At 41.5% G+C, this 25,139-nt stretch overlaps 1 pseudogene; it reads left to right on the top strand.

The window, feature by feature from the left end:
* The first annotated feature begins 358 nt into the window (after window positions 1-358).
* LOC122738901 overlaps window positions 359-25,139 on the top strand; it is a 39,091-nt pseudogene continuing 14,310 nt past the window's right edge.

The raw sequence follows: 25,139 nt of genomic DNA on the forward strand, positions 1-25,139 counted from the left end.
CCAAATATTTGAATGGTGTGCACACACAGCCAATCTCTGACCACAGATGAGAGAAAGAATGAACTCTTCATTTTCATTTGCTGGTCTACCCTACCATCACCACCACCATATCTAATAAATTGCCAAAACTTGTTCATTCTATCTCCACATGGGGAATTTTATTTTATTTTTGCTGAAGCAGCAGGCCACTCTAAGGGAGGAATAGAAAATAGTATATACAAAGCAAGTCCAACTATCATCACCTCTTTTCAAACCCCCCCCCCCTCCAGATAGAGCAGGGATCTAAACCCAAGAGATTTAGGAATATCAATGACCTTCAAGCCTGGCCCCACAGCCATCACTGAGAAGAGAAATCACTATGGATAAGGGACCCACCTTCCCTAACACCATCAGCATCAACTGCCATACAGGAGCATATAAGCCCAAGAGCCCTGGGTATGGCAGCCCACCCCAAATCAATAGTCCAGCTTCCAACCCAGCCCCCTCAGCCATCATCCTGGAAAACAACACCCTTGGAGGTTCACCCGAGGAAGTACTTCTATGGGAGCTGCAGCCACAGCTCCTTAAGAATCAGAAGAGTCTTGTTACCAAAGTCCTTGGTATTGTCCCGTGGATCAGCATCAGAAACTGATGTGATATATATGATATTATATGAGATATGATCAGTGGAAATGTCATTAAAAGCTAATTATGGGGGCAGCTAGGTGGAGCAATGGATAGAGCACCGGCCCTGAAGTCAGGAAGACCTGAGTTCAAATTCGGCCTCAGACACTTAACACTTACTAGCTGTGTGACCCTGGGCAAGTCACTTAACCCCAATTGCCTCACACACACAAAAAAAGAGCTAATTATGGGGGCAGCTAGGTGGCACAGTGGATAGAGTACCGGCCCTGGATTCAGGAGGACCTGAGTTCAAATCCAGCCTCAGACACTTATCACTTACTAGCTGTGTGACCCTAGGCAAGTCACTTAACCCCAATTGCCTCACCAAACAAACAAACAACAACAACAAAAAGCTAATTATGATGGTGCATGCCTATAATCTAGGCTACTAGGGAGGCTGGGGTTGGTGGATCACTTGAGTTTGGGAGTTCTGAACTATAGTCAGGATAAAGCTGGTCAGGTGAGTGTACTAAGTCTAGAACCAGTCTGGAGAGGCTCTGGAGTGGAGAGAGACAAGTAAGGCTGTCTAAGGAGGGGCAAATCCACCAGCTTGGAAATCAAAAGTCAAGCCTTCCACTTTTATCAGTACAGTGGAATCAGGACCATTGTCCATTGTACTTACAGCCTGGACAAGATAAGGAGACCCAGAAAGGGAAGGGAAGGAAAAAAGAGAGGAGAAGGAGAGGGGAGGGGGGAGGGGAAGGGGAAAGAGGAAAGGAAAAGAAATAAGAGTAAAGATGAAGCATTATCAGTGCATCTGCTTTGCTTCTGCAACCTAAAGACCATGAGACCTTTCCATCTGACTTATAGCTAAAATCTTTTATATTTGTCATCTCCTCCATAAATTAAACTTTTTTAAAAAGAATATTAATTCCTTGAGAGCAAGGAGTATCTGATTTTTCTGTTTGTATCCCTAGTGTTTCGCACCAAGTGCTTACTAAATGCTTTTTCATTCAGTCATTGCTCTATGCTATACTCTAGGATATTTTTAAAAGCTAAAGAAAAAAAACAAACAACAGAACCCTTCTCTGTTTCGTTCTTAAAAGCCCTTTGCAATCTTATTGTAATGGATCCATCTTTCCTGGCCTATCACACATGACTCTTCTTCTCAACTTCTATGTTCTAGCCAGAGGGGTCTGCTTGCATGATATTCCGGATCCCACCTCCATGACACCTCTTAGCATCCTTGGCTGCTGCCTTCAAGGCTTAGCTCAGGTACCACTTCCCCCAAGAAAATGTAATAATATTTATAAAGTATTTAACATGGTGCCTGACACATAGTAAATGCTATATAAATGCTATCTACTACTTATATTTAGATTTTACTTTTAATTTTGAAAATAATTTTATAAATTTTATCTCATTTGATCCTCACAGTAATGCTAGAAGGTAAATGCTAGTAATATCCCATTTTTCAGGTGAGGAAACTGAGGCTGGGAGAGGTTAAATGACTTGCCCAAGGTCACACAGCTGGGCAGATTTGAACTCGGGTATTCCTGGCTCTGGAGCTCTATTCACTATGTTACCTAAGACCTAAATTCAAGTCTTACCCCAGACATTTACTGACTTCCTGACCCTAGACAAGTCATTTAACCTCTGCCTCAATTTCCTTACCTGTAATATTAGGATAATAATAGATCTAACTACCAGGTTTGTTGTGAGGTCCAAATGAGATGATATTTGTAAAGTATTTTGCAAACCTTCAAGTTATTTTTAAATATTAGCTATTATTACTTATATGGGACAGTAAAGTTCACCAAGTTCTTACTCATGTACATTTGATCTTCATTTAAAAAAAAACCTGTAATTTATATTGGAATGTAAGCTTCTAAAATTGGGAACTCTTTTACTTTGTCAGTGCACTTTTAGCACAGTTTCTGGCACATAGTAGGTACACTTGAATAAATGCTAGTTATTTAAGCGCTGCAAGTATTATTACTCCCATTTTTTTTCAATCATTTCAGTCAAATATGACTCCTTATGACCCCTTTTGGTGGTTTTCCTGGCAAAGATACCAAAGAAATTTACCATTTCCTTTTCCAGCTCATTTTACTAAGAGGGTTAAGTGACTTGCCTAGGATCATACAGCCAATAAGTGTCTGAGGTCAGTTTTGAACTCAAGAAAATGAGTCTTCCTGACTCCAGGCCCAGTACTCTATGCACTGTGCCACTTAGCTGCCCCTTACTCCAATTTTACTAAAGAGGAAAAGGCAAAGTTGAAGTCCAAGCAAAGCACAATAAGAAATTAGAGGAGGGATTATAAATTCATATATTTAGACCTAGAAGGAACTTAGAGGTTCTAATCCAAACCCTTTCATTTATAGATGAAGAAAGTGAGGCCCAGAAAAGGAAATGACTTGCCCAAGGTCATACGGGTGAATTGCAGAGCCAGGATTTCAACCAGGTCTTTTGACTCAAATCTGGGATTTCTTCCTTCTGTATAACAAAGAGGGCAAAAGGAAGCAAAATCTGAAATGGTCCTTGAAGGACAGAAGGAGCTTTGGCAGCAGAAGGGAAAGGGCTAATCCATCTTGGCATGGGAAACAGAAAGCAGTTCAGGTCTTACTGAGGAAAGCAGTCTGTCACCCATCCCCTCTCCCTGCTGCTCCTTTGGCTGGCCTCCCTGTCATAGCTAATCAGCTCTCAGCTCTCCCCACTGGAGAGACAGCATGATGTAATGAGGAGAACCGGGATTTGGAGCTGGGGGCTGGAGGGGAGGGGGAGGTTTGGGTTGGAATCCCAGATCTGTTGTTTCTTAGTCAGCTGTGAGATATTGGTGGAGTCATTTCCCTAATATAAATGCCTCAGTTTCCTCTTCTACAAAATGAAGCATTTAGATGAGATGATGTCTGAGGCCCCTTCAAGCTCTAAAGCCCATGATGCTGCACCCCCACCTATTCCTTTTATACCACCTACCCCCCACAAACACCCCCCAGGGCTACAGTCAATTTTTCAGCATAAAACCTCTGATTCCCTACCCACAAGCAGGGAACCCTGGATTCCAATGCATTACCAGAGCCTCTGAAGACGCAGATAAGCAAAGCAGCAGTTTATCATTTATTTATAAATCTGTCCCTAATCTAATTTCTTACACATTATCTAGGGGCAAAAGAATCCAAAATAAAAATAGGTTCCTAATAAAGAATCGACACACAGAAGGATTTGATTAACATGCAAAATGTAGATTATAAATAGATTTATAAATAAATAATAATCCCTTGAAATGGCATTATTTGTCTTTCTATTTGCAACTGTTTTGAATGCTGAATTCTGATTAAATCAGGGGCTGTTATTGGTGAACCAGAAGCTCTGGGGATTGGTAATGGGCAATCACAGCAGCAACAACAATAAAATCCACTTACTTCCCTTTCCTCCACCCCAACATCCCCACCAGACAAATGGGGATCATTGTCAGAGCCCACCACACATTCCCTTCCTCCATCAATTAACCTGGAGCTTTGTAGTAATATTACCAGTCATACTCCTCCTCATCACCATCATTATTATTTTTTTTTTGCAGGGCAATGGGGTTAAGTGACTTGCCCAGGGTCACACAGCTAGTAAGTGTCAAGTGTCTGAGGCCAGATTTGAACTCAGGTACTCCTGAATCCAGGACCGGTGCTTTATCCACTGCGCCACCTAGCCGCCCCCATCACCATCATTATTAATTATTATTATTATCACTCCTTGAAAAAGACATTCTTTTATCAGAGCGCTGCCTCCATCAACACAGACCATGGTTGATGATTTCATTGTCTGCTATGGCAAAAAAAATCATTATTTGTGACCAACATGGTTGGTGACGATGATGATAACTTGATCCAAGGCTGAGCGCCAGGCGCTGTGGTGGGCATTAGGGATATGAAGGCAAAAACAAAATTATCTCTACACTCAAGGAGTTTAAATTCCACTGGGAGGGAAAATACATAGAAAATAAAATATAAAATATGTACAGAATTAATTGCCAAAGGGAAAGCAAAGGACTAACGTGAAAGGCAATTTTTGACAGCAATGTTAGGCAGGCTCCAAAAGACACAATGGAAAGGTAGAGTAAGATAAGGACAGATGGGGCAGCTAGGTGGCGCAGTGGATAGAGCACTGGCCCTGGAGTCAGGAGAACCTGAGTTCAAATCCAGCCTCAGACACTTAACATTTACTAGCTGTGTGACCCTGGGCAAGTCACTTAACCCTCATTGCCCTGCAAAAAAAAAAAAAAAAAGGATAAGGACAGAGATGATATAGATGGGTAGGAGGAAGCAGGGACTGGTAGAAAGGGAAGGGAGTTTTATTCTAGACAGCCTACAATACAACTTAGAATCTTAGAACCACAGAAATTCTGAATGGAGCCATAGGGCAGTAGATAGTCATTATCTCTATGATAGCACTGAAATACATTCCCCACCCCCACCCCATCATCAATCCATGCAGAGCTTTGCAGGAGTGTTGCTAGCAATAACAATTGTTAATGATTACTATTCAACCAATCAATAAACATTTAGTAAGCACCTACTATGATCCAGGGGTTTTGTTAAATGCTAGGATACAAAAAGAGGTCAAAAGGCAGTCCCTGCCTTCAAGGAGCTTACAGTCTAATGGGGGAGATAACATGCAAACAAATATATACAAACAAGGTATATAAAGGATAAATAAACAATAGGGAATAAGTAAAAAAAGGTGTGATGTTTAAAAAGTTCAAGAGCCATAACTTCTGGGAAATTAGTCATTTTATTAATAATGCCAGCATTTTAAATAAATGGTCTGTGGCACTCTCAAATGCCAAAGGCAATCATGTCTGTGGCCTCATGCCTATATGCCCTTGGAAAAGGGGTGTTTCTGAGGGTGGCAATCAACTCTAATTGGTTAACAATTAATGAGAGGTGGACTTTACAAAGAGAAGTGAGCTCGCTCCAATGAGGAGCTGAGAGTGATATCATGTCACTCTTGGACCAAGAGACTATCCCCAGCCTTGCTTAATCTGGACAAATAATCTTTATCCCCCACACAAGCCTGAGCTAGTTGGGTGGAGAAGTAATACCCAGAATGAAAATGTTAATGCTATTTCCCACCAGCCCTGTCCTTGAGAGATTGGACAAGGAAATAGGACAGTGAAAAAAAAAAACTGGAGTCTCCCCAGTCTTAATAATTGGCTATTAATGAGAGAAATAATCATTTCTCTCAGAGGGAAGGCACTAGAATTAAGAAGCACTGGGAAAGGCTTTCTGTAAAACATGGGATTTTAGTTGGTACCTAAAGAAAACCAGGGAAGTCAGTAGGCAGGGTTGAGGAGAAAGAACATTCTAGACATGGGAGACAGCCAAAGAAAATGCCTGGAGCCCAGAGATGGGATAACTTGTTTGCGGAATAGCCAGGAGGTTAATGTCACTGGACTGAAGAGCATGCAGTGAAGAGGTAAGTATGCGAAGACTGAAAAGGTTGGAGGGGGCTAGATTACAAAGGGACTTGTGCTTTAGGAAAAACACTTTAGTGGCTGAATGGAGGATGGATTGGAGTGGGGAGAAACTTGAGGCAGACAGACCCACCAGCAGGCTATTGCAATAATCCAGGCATGCAGTGATGAGGACATGCACTAGAGTGGTGGCAGTGTCAGAGGAGAGAAGAGAAGGGAGTGTGTTCAAGAGATATTGCAATGGTGAAAATGACAAGTCTTGGCAACAGATTGGACATGGAGGGTGAGACATAGTAAGGAATCCAGGGTGACTCGTTGGCTGTAAACCTGAGGGACTGAGAGGATGGGGTTGCCCTCTACAGTAATAGGAAAGGTGGTGGGGAGGTGGCAGTAAGGAAGGTGTTTAGGGGAAAAGATAATGAGTTTGGTTTTTGGACATATTGAGTTTCAAATGTCTACTGGACATCAAGTTTGAGATGTCTGAAAGGCAGATAGAGATGCAAGACCGGAGTTCAGCAGGAAAGGTAGATTTTAGTATCATCAGCATAGAGGTGGTAACTAAATCCATGGGGCCTTATGAGATCACCAAATGTAGTGTAGAGAGAGAAGTGAAGAGATCCCAGGACAGAACCCTGAGGGCCACCTATGATTAGAGGGTATGACCTTGAGGAGGATCCAGCAAAGGAGAGAGAGAAGGAGACAGATGTAGGAGGAGAACCAGAAAAGAGCAATGTCCCCAAAACCTAGAGAGAGAAGAGAGTATTAAGGAGGAGAGAGTAGTCAGCAGTGTCAAAGCCTACAGAGAGATCATGGAGAATAAGGACTGAGAAAAGACCATTGGTTTTAGCCAGAAATCATTGGTAACTTTGGAGAGAGCAGTTTTGGTGGAATGATAAGGTCAGAAGTTAGATTGTAAGAAGAGTGAGAGTAGATAAAGTGGAGGCTCTTATTATATATAGATGGTCTTTTGAGTAATTAGTTACAAAGGGCAGATGAGATATAGGAACATAATTAACAGGGATAGATGGATCAAGTGAGGATTTTTTTCATAATGGAGAAGACATGAGCATGTCTGTAGGCAGTAGGGAATGAACCCACAGAGAGGGAGAGATTGAAAATAAGGAAAAGAGTGGGGATGGATTACAAAGGTGACAACCTGCTGGAGAGACAGGGTGGAATGGCCACATTTGAATGAGTAGAGAGGCTTGCCTCGGTAAGGAGTAGGGTCACCTCATCATGTGAGACAAGGGTGAAGGGAGAGAGAGTGGCAAAAGGCATCTGAGTGGTGGAAGATGAGGAAGAAAGAAGAGAGAGCTCACAACAAATGCCCTCAATCTTTCCTATAAAATATGAACCAAGATTATCAGCTGAGAGGCTGGGGAGGGAAGAAGCCATGGGAGGGATGAAGAGGGATGAAAAGGTCTGGAAGAACTGCTGTGGAGAATGGGATACTGAGGTGATTAGGGAGGTATAGTAGGATTGCCCAGCAGCATCAAGGGCCCAGTGAAGGTCATATAACATACATTTGTAGTGGACCCAGTCAGAACAGTTCCATGATTTTCACCACCTTAATTCAGCAGATCATGTCTAGGAGCAATCGCAGTGAATGGTAGGCATGATCCAAGGAAGAATTATTATTTACATTATTTATATCCCTTATTATTGTTATTATATTAATATATTGTTTATATATTGCTTATTATTATATTATTTCTATTCCTTAGAGGAAACCTACTGTGTAGCCCAAGCCAAGTCACAACCTCTGTCTGCCTCAGTTTTCTCATCTGTACAATGGGGGTAATAATTAATACCTTGGTTCCAGGGGTTTTGAGAATATCAAATGAGATAACATCTGTAAAGAGCTTTGGAACCCTTCAAGCTATATAAGTGATAGCTATTATTGTTGTTGTTAATTGTTATTATAGCAGGGTAGGTGTTGGCTCCATCAACAAAGATCTCAGCCCCATGGTAGATGGTATCATTAACTGCTATGGCCAAAAAAAAAGATTTAAGGATCAATCTGAGTAAACTATTGTTTTTATTGTTTGTCCTTCCTTCTCAAAGAGGACTGTGACATCAGGGTGATGGCATGATTTGCACTGAATTGAAGTGAAGGAGGGCTGGGCAAAATCATCAACCTCACTCTCTCCTCCAGGGCCATCCGGGTCCAGTGGCAAGACAGAGATCAGAACAACTGAAGATGGTCCCAGATATTTAAGGCAATTGGGGTTAAGTGACTTGCCCAGGGTCACACAGCTAGTAAGTGTCTGAGGTAAGATTTGAACTCAGGTACTCTTGACTCCAGAGCCAGTACTCTATCCAATGTGCCACCTAGCTGCCCTAAGCAAAATATGGAAGGTGGGGGAAGGAGAACACAGGATAGCAGAAGGAAAGATGTGGAGTCTCTGACCTGCCTAATGGTCAAAGAAGGAATGAGGTCCTGGGGCCTGACTCGTTTTAAAAGGTTATGACACAGGGGCAGCTAGATGGCTCAGTGGATAAAGCACCAGCCCTGGATTCAAGAGTACCTTAGTTCAAATCCAGCCTCAGACACTTAACACTTACTAGCTGTGTAACCCTGGGCAAATCACTTAACCCCAAATGCCTCACCCCCCAAAAAAAAATAAATAATTTTTTAAAAAAGGTTATGACACTTTAAAGTCCTCACCTTCCATTCCTCAGCCACATATGTACCAAGGTACAAATGCTAGACTGGAGTTTACTCAAGTGTTGACTGAATTCTCTTCCCCAGGGCCTGGGAAAGTCTCTAGAAGGTCTATATTGTAATTGATGGAGATGATGGTGATAAGAATTCCTTACCTCTGTGGAGCCCTTCACAGTTTACAAAGCAGCTTTCACTTCCATAACCTCATTTGATGAATATATTAATATCATTACCTTCCAAAAGCACGCCCCCCTCCAAAACCCCCAGAGCCCATCATGCAGGCCTAATATGAGAGGGGATTCAAGCTAAAAGATAGAGCTCAGTAAAAATGCCACCAGCTCCCCCCACACTCCCAGCTGCTAAATGGAGAACCAGGGTGGCCGGAGCCTGTCAGGGGTCAGAACATGCCATTGAAACCCTCCCCAGGCCTGAAGGAAGAAGCAAAAAAGTTGGGCTGGTTAAGGTGGGGGAAGGGACCCCAAGAGAAAGCTCATGCTGGGGCTCTGAGTGAAGAGGTGCTGGTTCCAGCTGAGCAATCCCAGGTGCCGGCACTGCATTTTGGGGCTGCCTGCCTTTCCTGGTGACTGATGGATGGCTTTAAAATGAAGGCGTCAGAGAGAGCCAGATGTCCAGGTACACGTTCTGGTTGAGCCTGGATAAGTTTCCTCCCAGCTTCCTCCCTCCCTCCCCACCCCCACCCCCATCTCTGCCTCTTCCTTGGAGAAGCTGAGAAATAACATATTTCCCGTCAAAGAGACCTATGAGAACAGGAAGGGATTGGGACTGCCCGAGTAGAACCCAAGCCCAGGACTTTAAGATTTAGATGTAGAAGAGACTTTAGTGATCATCTAGTCTGATGATGGTCATTCATTATATTGAGGGGGAAAATATGGGTCCCAGAGAGGCTGTGACTTACCCAAGGTCAATAGAAAATGGTCAAGATAAATGGTAGATTCAAAGTCCAGGCCCTCAAACTCCAGACCTAATCCTTACAATTTGCAAATGTTCTTGGCCTGTGCAATTTACTGACTGTCCTCTAAGACATCTTAAACCCCAATGCCCCCACTATTAGGATGTAAACATCTACTTTCCAGTTTCTCCCTCATGAGTCAGAAATTCTTGAATTTGATTCCCACCTCAGACACTGCTTAGCAGAATGACCTTGGATGAGTCAAATGATCATAGTTCAAGAGTTGGAAGGGTCCTCAGGTTACCTATCCAAGTCCCTCAATTTTATGAAGAAAAAACTAAAGCAGGGTTAACCAGTGGAGATTACGTGATCTGTCCAAAGTCATGCAGGTGTTAAATGTCAGAGGGAAAATTTGAACGCAGGTGCTCTGACTCCAGAGCCCATGTCCTCTGCACTGCACCACTCTGCTCTGAACCTCAGTTTCCACGTCTGTAAAATGGAGATGATAGCATTGACCTCACAAAGTTATCGTGAAAACCAAATTTTAAAATGTCAAGTAAAGCATTTTGCAAACCTTAAAGCTTTGTCAGGGTCAGCTATTATTAAAATTAACCCCTGCCTATGGAACACCTTCATTTTCACTTGGGTCACTACACCATCTTGCCTCAAAAACCTCTCTGGAGTAACTTCCCTAGTGAATCCAATTCCCACTTTTGTGGGAAAGATGTGAACTTTAGCTTCTGGGTTTGATCCCTGGGACTCTTTCAAAGTGTGTGGGAAGAACTGTGAACTTGGCCTGTGAATTTTACCTGACTTGGGCCTCAGTTTCTTCATGTGTAAATAAAGTTGTTTGTGCATTGTGTGCTTCATTGACTCTGTGACCTGTATTTCACTTCTGGAAATCCCATCTGCTGAATGGTCACATACAAGCTAATCAAATGAACCAGAAAAAAGGATTTCAACTCCTCACCTTGGTGGGACTGAATTAAGACCTGCCTTGCAGCTCTTGTGAAATGCCTCAGAAGAAAAAAAGAGGCTTGTTTCCAATAGGGCGACATCCAGGGGGAACCAGGACTGGCCATAGTGATAGCAGAAAAAATCCTGGAATCAGGAATCAGGAAGATTCTTCTTCCTGAGTTCAAATCCAGCCTCAGATACTTACTAGCTATGGACCCTGGGCAAGTCACTTAACCCAGTTTTGCCCCAGTTTGCTCATCTGGAAAATGAGCTGGAAAAGGAAATGGCAATATACTCCAGTATCTTGCCAAGAAACCCACAAACTGGGTTTGCCTGGAAAAGCAAATGAACAACAACAAAATATATACATATATGTATGTATGTAGATGTATTGTGTATAGACACATATATGTATTGTACATGCATGTTTTGTTGTGTGGTATGTGCATATATGTAACACAGTAATTTTGGAGGCAGGGAGTAGAGATCAGGCAAAACCTCCATTCACTTCCTGTTCTCCCAGTCCCACCTTCTTGGTCTGGGGGTTACTCTCTTTCCTTCACAATCTTGACTTTCATTAGCCATTCAGTCGATCCCAGTCCTACAGCCTGGAGTTCTGTTCTTGCCCTCCTAATTCTTAAGCCTGGGTCACCCACCCTTTGTGCTCTAGATCTCTGCTGGAGAGTCACTGAATTCTGCAGAAGGAAGCCATGGAATGGAGAGCACCTTGTTCAGATGTACATCATTTCAACTGGTCCCTCTCAGCTCTGAGGCATCCTTCTTTTCCCTCCTTACCATACTTCCCACAGCAACTATTCCAAACTGTCTCCTCATTCCTTAGATCCCCAAAGGTCATTCCCCCCACCAAATACCTTTCTCTCAGCAGGTAACCTTCCCTCCTACTTTACTGAGACTGAGGTCATTCACCTTATCAAGTTCCTTGTATGTACTTCACACCTACATCTTCACTCATCCTCTACTCATTAGTTCCTGTTTCATAGATAAAGGAGCCCTCTTCCTTACTAAAACTAACCCTTCTACTTGTACCCTTTATCCCATTTTCTACCATCTTCTTTGGGAACTTATTCGATTAGTTTTTCTATGTCTCTTCCCTCTACCTCCTCTTGTCCCTTCTCTCTGCTTCCTCTCTTCCTCCCCCTTCCTCTTTACTCCCTCATCTCTTCGTCTCTGTGTTATGACTATTTTTCTGCTACCCACAATTCAATCAATAGGACATTTATTAAGCAACCACTATGTGTTGCACTAAGCATTGGGAGGGGAAAAGAGGGGAAGTAGTTAGAATAAGAGGAGTTCAGGAAGGCTTCCTATAGAATGTGGGGGTTTTAGCTGGGACTTAAAAGAGGACCAGGGAGATCAGTAAGATCTCTCAGAAGAGAGAAAGTGTCCCAGGCATGAGGGACAGCCAGAGAAAGATGCCCTGAGCCAAGGGAGGAGTGTCCTTGTTCCTGAAAACAGTGAGGCCAGTGTCACTGGATGGGGTGGGGGACAAGATTTAAGAAGGCTGGAAAGGTAGGAGGAGGCTGGGTTATGAAGGGCTTTCTAGCTTTAAGAAAAACCGTCTTGGGGCAGCTAGGTGGCACAGTGGATAGAGCACCGGCCCTGGAGTCAGGAGTATCTGAGTTCAAATCTGGCCTCAGACACTTAACACTTACTAGCTGTGTGACTCTGGGCAAGTCACTTAACCCCAATTGCCTCACTTAAAAAAAAAATCCTCTTTTTACCTTTTGGGGAAGGGGATATGGATAAGGAGAAATGAAGAGGGGAGTGAGAAATTAAAAATAGATAAAAAATAAGAAATAACTAAAATAAAATTTTAAAGTAGAGTGCCAAGAAATGTTAAAAAAATACACAGAAGAGAACTGAAAAAAGTTCAGAATGGAAGATAAGAACAGTTTTGGCACTACTATATCAAATACACTTTTTAAGAAGAAGAAATTCCTATATAATGGAAATTCATGGTTCCATAATATATGAAAATGTTTCTATTTGTTGAATTATCAAGTTCATAATTTTAAAATTGAAAATGAAATCCCTTTCCTTGCCCCTCAAGCTGTTATTTTATATCTTCTTCCTTTTTACTGCTGAATTCCTAGAAAGAATAATCTAGAATCCCTGCCTTCACTTCTTCACCACCCATTCCCTCCCCCACCCATGTTCTCTGGCTTCCAGTTCCACTACTCCATGATGCTGTTCTTTTAAAAGTCATCAGCAGGGGCAGCTAGGTGATGCAGTGGATAAAGCACCGGCCCTGGATCCAGGAGGACCTGAATTCAAATCCAGCCTCAAACACTTGATACTTACTAGCTGTGTGACCCTGGGCAAGTCACTTAAACCCCAATTGCCTCACCCCCCCAAAAAAAAAGTCATCAGCATCAGTGGGGCAGCTAGGATAAAGCACTGTCCCTGGATTCAGGAGGACCTGAGTTCAAATCCAGCCTCAGACACTTTACACTTACTAGCTGTGTGACCTTGGGCAAGTCCTTAACCCTCACTGCCCCACCAAAAGAAAAGAAAAGTCATCAGTATCCCTTAATTGCTACATCCAATTGCCTTTTCTCTTTCCTCATCCACCTTGGCCTTTCAGGCACTTTTGATACTATTGAATAGCTCATCTACCTGGAGATAATCTTTTCCTGTGACTTGGGATACTCTCTTCAGGGTCTTCTCCACCTGACTGACCTTAATCAATCTTCTTCTCCCACTAATTCTAATTTCTAATGTGTTCTATCTTCATGTCTAGTCCCCTAAACTATTCTGTAGCTAAACTTATTTCAACGCCAGGATCCCTAAAAAGGCCACAAGTGGGATTCAGATCCCAGGAGAGTCTTGGGCCTTGGCTTCTCCTGTGACCCCTAATTATAGTGCCCAAGGACTTAACTCCTCCTCTAGAAACACAGATTCAACCTACCTCCTGAGGTCTATCATCAGTGGCCCACCACATTTCTTTGACCCAGGAAGGCTCTCCAAGTCCCACCTGCTTCTGAGAAACACTGAGGCTTTGGGCTAACTTCAATATCACTACTAAATGAGTTCTAGGACCTGGTCCTTTGTGGCTTCCAGGTATAATAAGGTGGGATTTCTAGGCCCTTTTCTTGAATTATTACTTCCTAATCTAGAATAGAACTTGTACTGAATGAATGCCTGAGATCTACTGTTCACAATAATGACTGACAGTTTCAAGTTATCCACTTTACAATCCAAAACAGCAGGAACCCCTGGAAGGTTGCCTAGGAAGTCTCCTTGATTAAGGCTCCTAGCTCTAGACCAGTCTCTGGCCCTTATGCTCACATTAAATTAATGTTACATGGATGAAGACCTGCTCATAGAAATCTAGAGGACTCATGAAACTTGCTTACCAGATTGATTAGACCAGGAAAAGCTGTCAACAGAGTATGCCTTGATGTCAGTCAGTAATTTACCAGTAATTCTTCAGGCTATCTTTGGAGACATCTTGGGAAAATGAACTGGTTGATGGTATAGTTAGGTGGGTTAAATAGGTGGTTATACAGTTACATAGTTACATAGCTGGTGGAATAACCTGTTGTCAAGAATTAAGATGTAGCTGGGTGGTGCAGTGGATAGAGTGCTGGGCCTGAAGTCAGGAAGACTAGCGTTCAAATCTGGCCTCAAATACCTACTAGCTATGTGACCCTAGGCAAGTCACTTAACCCTCTTTGCCTCAGCTTCCTCATCAGTAAAACGAGCTGGAGAAGGAAATAGCAAATCACTCCAGTATCTTTGTCAAGAAAACCCCAAATGGATTCACAAAGAGTTGAACATGACTGAACAATAGGAGTTAAGATAAAGGAATTGATGTATATCTGGAAAGAAATCTCTAATGTTTTCAAACATTTACTTGCAGTGTAACCCAAGGTAAATCACCTCACCTCAGTTTCCTCATCTACAAAATGGGGGTGATAATAGAACCTACCTCATAAGATTATTGTGATGATAAAATGAGTTATAATGGGGTAATATTTATAAAGTGCTTTGCAAATTGTAAAGTGCTAAGTAAATGATGCATGTGTTTGTATGTGTGTATATATACATGTATATACATATACATATATATATATATACATATACATATATAGTGCCATTGCAGGACTCTATGCTTAGCAATCTTTGTTCAACATTTTATCACTGATGTATAAATTGTACAAATCCATAAAACATTTCATAGTGTTCCCCTTGCAGCACTTCCTTGGGTAAATCTCTAATTCACTTACCAGGTAATAGTGTGTATCATAGCTTCCTGAGGTCCTATCTCATCCCTCTCTATTCCAACCAGCACCTAGTTAGTATAATATGGGAGGAGTGTACTGGTCTAAAATGGATACATCTGTCACTGAAAAAAGGTTTGTAGAATGAGCAAATGAATGAAAACATAAATGGCCTACTTGTCAAATTTGCAGATAATGTGAAGCTGAAAAATATAGGGTTAAGCATCAGAATTATGAGCCTAATCTTACTTCTCCCCTCGAAGTCCAGGTAGGTCCAAGAATCTCAGGAGGTCAGAGTTGAAAGGGATCTTAGAGATCATCTACCTGGTGAATCTATGTTCAACATCTTCTTGCACATAACCAACCAATAATAGTGATAACTGGTACCTAATGAGCAAAACCACAACTAAGGAAGGGTGAATGGGGTTTTTCCCCAGAGAGCTAACATGGGCAGGAGCACACTTCCTTTCCACAATATTCTAGCACCTCACTTTGAAGTTTCTGCAGGACCATGGCACCCTCCCAGGTCACTAGCCTCCATGGTTCTACCTTCATTTTGCCTTTCTCCCACAGTCTACCTCCCCACAGAACTCTTTGCGGGGCAAGGGCCAAATTCTCGAAGGGATGGGGAACTTCCTCTCCTGGCAAAATTGTATGGAAAGTAATGCTGTTACTTATCCTCCTCTCTTACTCCCTCCCAAAAAGAATCTTTACCCCAGATGAGACATTTCCCATTTATATCTCTGCAAATACCAGCTCTAAACTTCTTTGAAATTCCAGGGAAGAGACAGAACCCAAGTACAGCCAGGAAGAAGCTCTATCTTCCTGTGACCAAATGCCATCTGCTACAGTTTCTTGGTTCTTAGGGGAAATTTCCAGTTCTAAGATTGCGGCCGTAAAGAATGTTTCTCCCATCTACAGCTCATCCTCGTTGTACCTTAATAAGAGTGATGCACATGAGCCAGGCCAGGCCTTCCCATTGCTGACTGTTATTTACAGACCTGATAGATGACAAATAATGAAAATAACTCTTGGCCATATTTGTGGAACAATCAGACTGATACATACAATGGTTAGCCATTGATCAGCTGTCTTCCCATTAGGGGCAAGTTCTTATCGAGGATTCATGATATTTTTCTTTTCATTTTTCTTTCTTGCTGATTTTCATTGTGTCTTGTTTTATTGTACTCCATGTTCTTGGACAAAATCAACTATAGCCCCAAACCATGGTTAAAATAATGAAAAGGTGGGGGCAGCTAGGTGGCGCAGTGAATAAAACACCAGCCCTGGATTCAGGAAGACCTGAGTTCAAATCCAGCCTCGGACACTTGACACTTACTAGCTGTGTGACCCTGGGCAAATCACTTAACCCTCATTGCCCCACCCAAAAATAAATACGAATTTAATCAAATTCTTGCCCTTATTATAAAATGTAAAACAACTTTTTAAGTCCTATCTTCTTGACTTAAAAGGTATATTTCCAACTGGAACCTGCTCCCCTGCCCCTCACTGGACACCATGAGATCCCCCAGCTCAGTAGTATACCTGACTGCTCCTTCTCTCTACAAATTACTGGACAGAGAAGCCTCCTTGGGTGGCAAATTTGTAGGAAGGATCTTGATTTCCCAATTGAGAAAGTAAAAAAAACATTCAAGCCAAAACAAGAGGAGGAATAAATCAATCCTCTTTTCAATAATCCTCGGGAACTCAACAGCAATGTGACAAAAGGCTCTTTTATTTCCTTCTCGTGAGAAGGCACCCTAGTGTGCAGCTAATGGGTGCCCCCGAATGGAGGCTTGCAGTCCCCATTTTATCCCCTAGTCCCTAGCACGAATAGACTCCCCTTTTTCATCACTAATTGATTACTCAAGGGTTACAATCTACCAGCAAAGACTAGCTAATTGGGACCTAGTTGAGACCAGTTCGACCTAACTGAGACCAGCTCGGGCTCCTAGAACCATGTGATTTCATTTGCCGGAGCTGGAGAAAAGGATCTAAGATCTTTGTCCTACAAGCAGGTCAGGAGGGGCACAATTGACTGTAATATCCTCATTGAGAGGAGACAACTACCCATTTTCTCACAGGTGGCAAATTTGTAGTAAGGATCTTGATTTCCTGATTGAGAAAGAAAAAAACATACAAGACATTATGTTTAGGATAATGGGTAGAGGAGATAAAGGCTTATACATCTCTTCTTTCTGAGCTACTCCAGGTAACTAGCTCTCTATGATACCTTGTTAGCTGAAGCAGGAATCTCCTTTGTAGATTAAGGAGTCATGTTTTTATTGTTTTTATTTTTTAGTTAGATATCTTTATTTTTAGTAACAAGTATTGTTATTCATCTGTCCTTCCTACTACTCCCCTCCCTATTGAGCAATTTTTTTAAAAAACTGAAAAACAAATAATATCTGTACAGAAAAAACAAATTCCCACATTAGCTATGTCTGAAAATGTATGTCTCTTTTGACATTTTAAATTCATCACCTCTCAGTCAGAAGGTGAGTGGCATGTTTCATCTTCTTCCTTTTAGAACTGTGGTTTATCATTGCATTAAGCAGAGTTCTAAAGTCTTTCAAAGTTGTTTTTCGCAGCATTGTATAAATTGTTCTCCTAGTTCTGCTCACTTTGCTCAGTATCAGTTCATAAAGGTCCTCCCACTTTCCTCTGAAATTGTCCATTTCATCATTTCTTATGGAACAAAAATATTCCATTACATTCATATACCATAATTTGTTTAGCTAGCTATTCCCCAATAGGAAGACAACCCCTTTATTTCCAATCTTTGGCTACCATGAAAAGTTAGAAGTTATCATGGATTCATATAGTATCAAAGCTGGAACAGACAACAACTGTAGAATGTCAGAGCTGGAAAGGACCAGTGGGCACAGAATACAATGCCATCGCTTTTTTGTTCAGTCATTTTCAGTCTTCTCCAACCCTTTGTGTCCCCATTTGGGGCTTTCTTGGCAAAGACACTGAAGTGGTCTACCATTTCTTTTTCCTGCTCATTTTACAGATGAGGAAATTGAAGCAAAGAAGGTTAAGTGACTTGGCCAGGGTCACAGAGTTAGTGTCTGAGGAAGAGGAGTCTTGATGACTCCAGGCCCAGTGCTCTATCCACTGCACCACCTAGCTGCCCTCCCATCACTGCAAGGACCTTAAAACAAAGAATTAGAATGTAAGAAATGGAGGGACCTTAGAATGTATCACAGAATATAAGAATTGGAATGGACTTGGAAATATAAAATCCAAGAGCCAGAAGGGACCTTAGAAATCACCTAATACAGTGCCTCATTTTACAAATGGGAAGACCTATACCCAGAGGAAAATGCTTTTACAGGAGATCAGAAAGAAAATCTAGACCTGGGCTCATTTTCACTGCGAGACACTGTCTCTTCCACGAACCACTGGACCCTACATTTTAAATACTTCCAGGCAGGAATTCCTAACCTTTTTGTGTTATAGACCCCTGTGTCATGCTACTTAAGCTTCTGGACCCCTTCTCAGAATAATATTTCCCTTCCTAATGTCATCATTGAAGGAAATACTAAATTTCAGATAGATGTTGGTGAAAATAAAGGCATAATATTTTTCCCAACCAAGTTATGGAACCCCTGAAACCTATCTACAGGTACCTTATTGGGGTGGGGGAGAGAGAGCAGGTTGAGAAGCTCTGCTCTAGAGAAAGTGTTTTTGGGGCAGCTAGGTGGTGCAGTGGATAAAGCACCGGCCCTGGAGTCAGGAGGACCTGAGTTCAAATGCGACCTCAGGCACTTGGCATTTACTAGCTGTGTGACCCTGGGCAAGTCACTTAAGCCCCATTGCCCAGCAAATTTTTTTTAATTTAAAAAAAAAAGGAAAGAAAGTGCTTTTGCTGGAATTTTCTCAGAGATGGTTAGGGTAAGGATGGGGCAAGGAGAAGGGGAGAGCAAGAAGCCACAAAGGCCAGTAGCTCCCACCCCCACCCCTTTTTTATAGGCACTCTCTCCTTCCCCTCCAGAACACAGACCCTACAACAGCAGGGGGCTGCTCAGGCCTTTGCTCTCAAACTACTCAACTTCTCTCTCCCTCCCTCCCTTCTTCCTCCTTCCCAGCTGCTCCCCAAACACCAGTCCTGTCAGGAGGAAATTCTGCTAAAACAGGGAATGAAGATGGATGATTAATACAGAAAGAGGGTGAGAGGGTAAATATGAATCATAAAGAGAAAAGGTTTGACGCTAGCGTTGATGGACTAGCAGTCCTCTGAAGTGGTTAAGAGTCCATTCCAGTGCCCTGGGGCCGTAGATTTAGATTTAGCAGCTGATTTATGAGGCCAGAGAGGTGGTTCCCCTCTGGGGATGGCCTCTTTGCTCTGGCCTCCCCTCTGCAATGGCCAGGCTCAGTGGGAAAAATCTGACTCCCTCCCATTCTCAAGCCCCCCAAACCCTCCTTTATGCAGAGCTGTTTCTTTGCCTGCCCCCACCTCACCCTCTGGCCCTGACCCTCTGTGTTCTGGCCCCTTGGGTTACCCAAAGGTACCCAGAGCAGGGTTTCCCTCACAATGTCTCACCTACACCAAGGGTGCCTTGCATTATGAATAGAGCTTCTGTGTGAAAATGTCCACGTTAGTGATATTTTTCACTCTGAAAGATTAAATAGACAACTATGTGTAGGCATCAAAAATATTCATTATATGCAGTGATTCTGTTCCATGATGAAAATGGGTTTCATTCATTCTAACTTGTCCCCAAATGTCCTCAATGACTCCATTATCTCAGTTATATCTCATCACCCTCACATATACACTTTCCCTCCAACCAGCATTGGTTCTATCAACAAAGAGACACACTGGGGTGTCTCTTCCATTGTACTGGGAGTACCATGGTAAAAGAATGCTAGACTTGGGAGACCAAGGCTAAATTTGAGTCTCTTCTATTTGCTAGCTGTGTGACCTTGGTCAAGTTTCTTCACTTCCCTAGGCCTCTTTTTTCTCCATTTACCAAATAAAAAAGGTCAGACTAGATGATCTCAAAGGTCCCTCTCAGTTTTGACATTTCTCTGACTCGAGTTTTGCTGCTTTCTTGTTCCCAGTGTCCTTCTGCCCTTACTAACCTGATTCTAATCATAGTTAACATAAATATGTCCCCAGAATTATGTTTGTACCTTGTCAAAGAGAAGTCTCCTGAAACGTTTTCATAGATCCAACTAAGAAAGGCCTTGGAACACCTAACACAACCAGCTGAGGAGTAAAACATTAAGCCATCTAGCCATTTAATTGGTTTGGGTTCATACACAGCCAAATAACTAGTTCCACTGTCCTTTCTACTGAATTGACTAAAGTAATGTTGGATGGACAGAATCTGGGCATCATTGCTGGAGGTCATCTCTGCCTGCCCCAGATACATCTTGATTTTGCTAGATATGAGTGTAGCATGGTGGCACAGAAAGAGCACTGGATTGATTTTTACCAAAGAGATCATAAAAAAGGGAAAAGGACCCACATGTACAAAATATTTATAGCTGCTCTTTTTGTGGTAGCAAGGAACTGGAAATTAAGGGGATGCCCATCAATTGCGGAATGGCTGAACAAGTTGTGGTATATGAATGTAATGGAATACTATTGTGTTGTAAGAAACAATGAGCAGGCAGATTTCAGAGAAACCTGGAAGGACTTGCATGAACTGATTGATGAGTGAGATGTGCAGAACCAGGAGAACATTATACACAATATCATCAACATTATGTGTTGATCAATGGTGATAGACTTGATTCTTCTCAGCAATACAATGGTCCAAGATAGTTCCAAAGAACTCATGATGGAAAATGCTCTCCAAATCCAGGAAAAAAAAAGAACTGTGGAATATGGATGCAGATTGGACCATACTATTTCTTTTGGTTTTGGTGCTGTTATTTTTCTTTTTTGAGGTTTTTCCTTTTTTGCTCTGATTATTCTCTTATAACATGACTAATGCAGAAATATGTTTAATGTGATTGTACATATATAACCTATATCAGATTACTGTCTTGGGAAGCGAGGGAGGGAGAGAGAAAAAATTGAAACTAGAAATCTTATGAAAACAAATGTTGAAAACTATCTCTACATGTAACTGGAAAATAATAAAATACTTTTATAATTTAAAAAAAAGAGCACTGAATTGAGAAGTTCAAGAACCCTGGGTCTTAACTGGAACAGTTTTTGTTCACTGACTTTACAGTCATAGCTGACTCTTTGTGATCCCCTTTGTGGTTTTCTTGGCAAAGATACTAGAATGGTTTGTCATTTCCTTTTCCAGCTCATTTTACAGATAAGGCATACAGGGTTAAGTGACTTCCCCAATGCCATACAACTAGTAAGTGTCTGAGGTCAGATTTGAACTCAGAAATATGAGTCTTCCTGACTCTAGGCCAGGTACTCTATCCATTGAACCACCTAGCTGCCCAACTGGAACAGTTACTAGTTGTCTGACTAGGCAAGTCAATTTCCCTCTCTGGGTGCCAGTTTCCATATCTATAAAAGGAGAGATCTAATTCAATAGGTAGTTTTTAATTTTTTAGAAATTCTGACCTTATACACACACCAAAAAAAAAGAGTATGCCCATATACACAGCAGACTACAAAGGGAAGATTTTTGCATGAAACCATGAGTCTCCATTTCAAACCACAACGCTATTTTTTATATATAATACATTTTACATGTTCTTTTCCAAAGTATCCTGCCTGTCTGGGCTACCTTCGGAATTTCCTTCTATTCTCTTCTGTGCATTTTAAAAATGTGTTTCAATGCCCTTTTGGGGGCATCCCTAGGGCTCAATCCTTTTCCCTACACTCATCTCTCACCCTCTCACCTCCATTAACTGCAGGAAAAGGGATTAAAAAAAACTTGTAAGAAATAAGCATAATCATACAGAATGAATCAACACAGTAGCTATGTCCATAAAATGTATATCTGTATCCTTGTGTCCATCACCTCTCTGACAGGAAGTAGCTAACATATTTCATCATAGTTTCTCTGGAGACATGATTAGTCATTGTTTTGATCAGAGTTCTTGTCTTTCAAAGTTGTTTTTCTTTACAATGTTGTTGTCCTTGTATAAATTGTCCTCATGATTCTACTAACTTTACTGTATCAATTTATACTACCCTGAGATTCTTTGAAATCATCTCTTTCATCATTTAAAAGTCATAAATAATTCCATTACATTCATATACTATAATCTGCACAGCCATTCCCCAATTGTCTAAGAGACCATCTAAGGTATCCCCTTAGACCCTGGTTCTTTTCTTTTTATTCTTCCTCCAGGATCAGGAAGTTTGCTTTGCTTTTGACTTTTCTTTTCCCACTATAATTCATTCTCTTAATTTGTTTCTCTGTTGAATTCGAGTGTTTCCATGCAAAATCGTGTGTGTATAGCTTTTATTTATTCATTTCAGATAAGAATGAGGTTTACCCGATACCCATTTCCCCTTTCTTCCATGTTTATATATTCTCACACACCTTAATTATGAGAAATAGTGAGTTCCATCTCCTTCTTCCTTGCTACACTTGTATATTCTTTTACCTTCACTTCTCTTCCTCATCTTCATATCCTTAGAGTAGAATCAGTCCATTCCAAAGCCCTGTTTTTCTTATTTAATTTCCTCAATGCCTTTGAATACGTTATGTTTCTGAAGGAATACTTGTTTCTTTTCTTCTATTAAAATGCTATGGGGAAAAAAGGCACAGCTAGGTGGCGCAGTGGATAAAGCACCAGCCCTGGAGTCAGGAGTACCTGAGTTCAAATCCAACCTCAGACACTTAACACTTACTAGCTGTGTGACCCTGGGCAAGTCACTTAACCCCAATTGCCTCACTAAAAAAAAAATGCTATGGGGCAGCTAGGTGGCACAATGGATAAAGCACTGGCCCTGGACTCAGGAGGACCTGAGTTCAAATCGGGTCTCAGACACTTGATACTAGCTGTGTGACCTTGGACAAGTCACTTAACCCTCATTACCCCACAAAAAAAAAAATGCTAGCACTAGCATATGGCCCCTTTCAAATAAATTTATTTAAAACTCAAATAAATATGTCTTCCTTGGTCAGCTCTGGTCTTTTCAGTCAATGGTCAATAAACATTTATTAAGCACCTACTATATACACAAAAAGAAGCAAAAAAGACAGTCTCTGCCCTCAAAGAGCTCACAATCTCATTTTCAACAGAAATGCTTAAAAGTCCTTCATTCCATTAAAAATCCTTTTTTCTCCTTGTAAGATAATAGTTTTGCCAGGTAAATTATTCTTAATGGTAAGTCTATGTCTTTTGTAATGTAATATAATTTCCTTTAGTTTTTAGTTGATTCTTCCAGGTCTTATATAATCCTAATTACTTCTTTCTGGATGCTTGCAGTACTTTTTCTTTTATGCAGAAGCTCTGGATTTAGCCTACACCTTTCCTAGAAATGTCCCTTTTGAAGTTCCTTTCAGGAAATAATTGGTGTAGTCTTTCTATCTTTACTTTGCCCACTGTTTCTAATAAATCTAAGTTACTTTCATTTATTATTTCATGAAAGGCTTCTTTTTTATCATGATTTTCAAAGATTCATGACTCAAATTATCAAATGAGCGACACATGCAAAGCACTTTGAAAATTGTAAATTGCTACATAGATTATTATTATTATCATCATTATGGTTATCTCTCCTTGATCTGTCTTCTAGATCAGTTATATTTATGATATCTTACATTTTCTCCTTTTAATCTTTTGATCTTGTTCTAATATTAATTGCCTGTCTCATAAAGTTAGTGATTTTGCTTTGGTCTATCTTAGTTTTTAGGAAATCCTCTTACTTGATAAGATTTACCACTTTCTTTCCTAAACTACATATCCTCTTTCCAATTCTTTCCTCATTGCATTTGTTTCATTTTTATCTCTTGCTTCCGTGTTCTTGTGGAAAATCTATATGAGTTTCTACTAGTTCTGGAGCTAGATTTGCAATCTTTTGTTTTATATGTTAGTTGATACTTTCTTTGATTTTTCTCATCTCTCCAGCTTTAATTCCTGAATTGGGGCTTTCTGACCAACCTGAGACTCTCTCAGGGAAGCCCTCTACTCTTAGACACAAAGCCTTGCAGTCAACATGAGATCTGGCCATCTCTGGTCAAGCAAGAGCTCCTTTTGTTTGAGGGGCCCCTTTCCTGTTGTCCTTGGGTTTGTGGCTTACTTTGTGTTCCTGGTATGTCATAAGTCACTTAGTGTCTTTTCTCAATGGATTCCTTGATCATTATTTGGTCTGGTATAAATTTCAGGGTTTTACTGGATTAGGTATGTGGGGGTTGGGTAGTCTGCCACTACATCAGGCAGTCCTGTTGGCAATAAGTGCAAATCAAAAAAGTCTGTGGCTCCGTAAGCTTGTTCTGAGATCCCAAACTTGTTCAGAGAACCTTGAGCAATGCAAGTCTTTTCCCTGTCTGTTGGTATTTCTGAAATAGAGAGCCTTGGATTCCAGCCACAAGCCCCATTGTTCCTGACTAAAGCAGTGAGGATGTTTTTTATGCAATCAGGTTCTGAGCCTCCCAAACCCCAGGATGCCAGGTATTATTGAATAGAAGTCCAGGCCTGAAGGACACCCACCCAGTAAGTCTAACCCTGTTTCTGGGCAGAGAAGAAGCAGAATCCAGGTGTTGCCAAGTCCAAAAGGAAGTAAAGGCAAAGCTGCCACAAAAGTTCTCCAGCTGCTTTTGCTCGCGCTCGTGCTCTCTCTCTCTCTCTCTCTCTCTCTCTCTCTCTCTCTCTCTCTCTCTCTCTCTCTCTCTCTCTCACTCTCTCACTCTCTCTCACTCTCACTCACTCTCTCTCACTCTCTCACTCTCTCTCACTCTCTCTCACTCTCTCTCTCTCTCTCTCACTCTCACTCTCTCTCTCTCACTCTCTCTCACTCTCTCTCACTCTCTCTCACTCTCTCACTCTCTCTCACTCTCTCTCACTCTCTCTCTCTCTCTCTCTCTCACTCTCTCTCTCTCTCTCACTCTCTCACTCTCTCACTCTCTCTCACTCTCTCTCTCACTCTCTCACTCTCTCTCACTCTCTCTCTCTCTCTCTCACACACACACACACACACACACACAAGAAGGGGGTAAGTACGGAGTGGGAACAGATTATTCTTCTGTGATGCATCTTTTTAATGCTCCAATCTGATCATGTCACTGCCCTATTCAGAAACCTTCATTGGATTTTCATATCATTTCTCTCTCTCTTTTTGGTTTTGTTGTTGTTGTCGTCGTCGTTGTTTTTGGTGAGGCAATTGTGGTTAAGTGACTTGCCCGGGGTCACACA

The sequence above is a fragment of the Dromiciops gliroides genome, chromosome 2 (assembly GCF_019393635.1).
Source record: "Dromiciops gliroides isolate mDroGli1 chromosome 2, mDroGli1.pri, whole genome shotgun sequence".
Classification (NCBI taxonomy): Eukaryota; Metazoa; Chordata; class Mammalia; order Microbiotheria; family Microbiotheriidae; genus Dromiciops; species Dromiciops gliroides.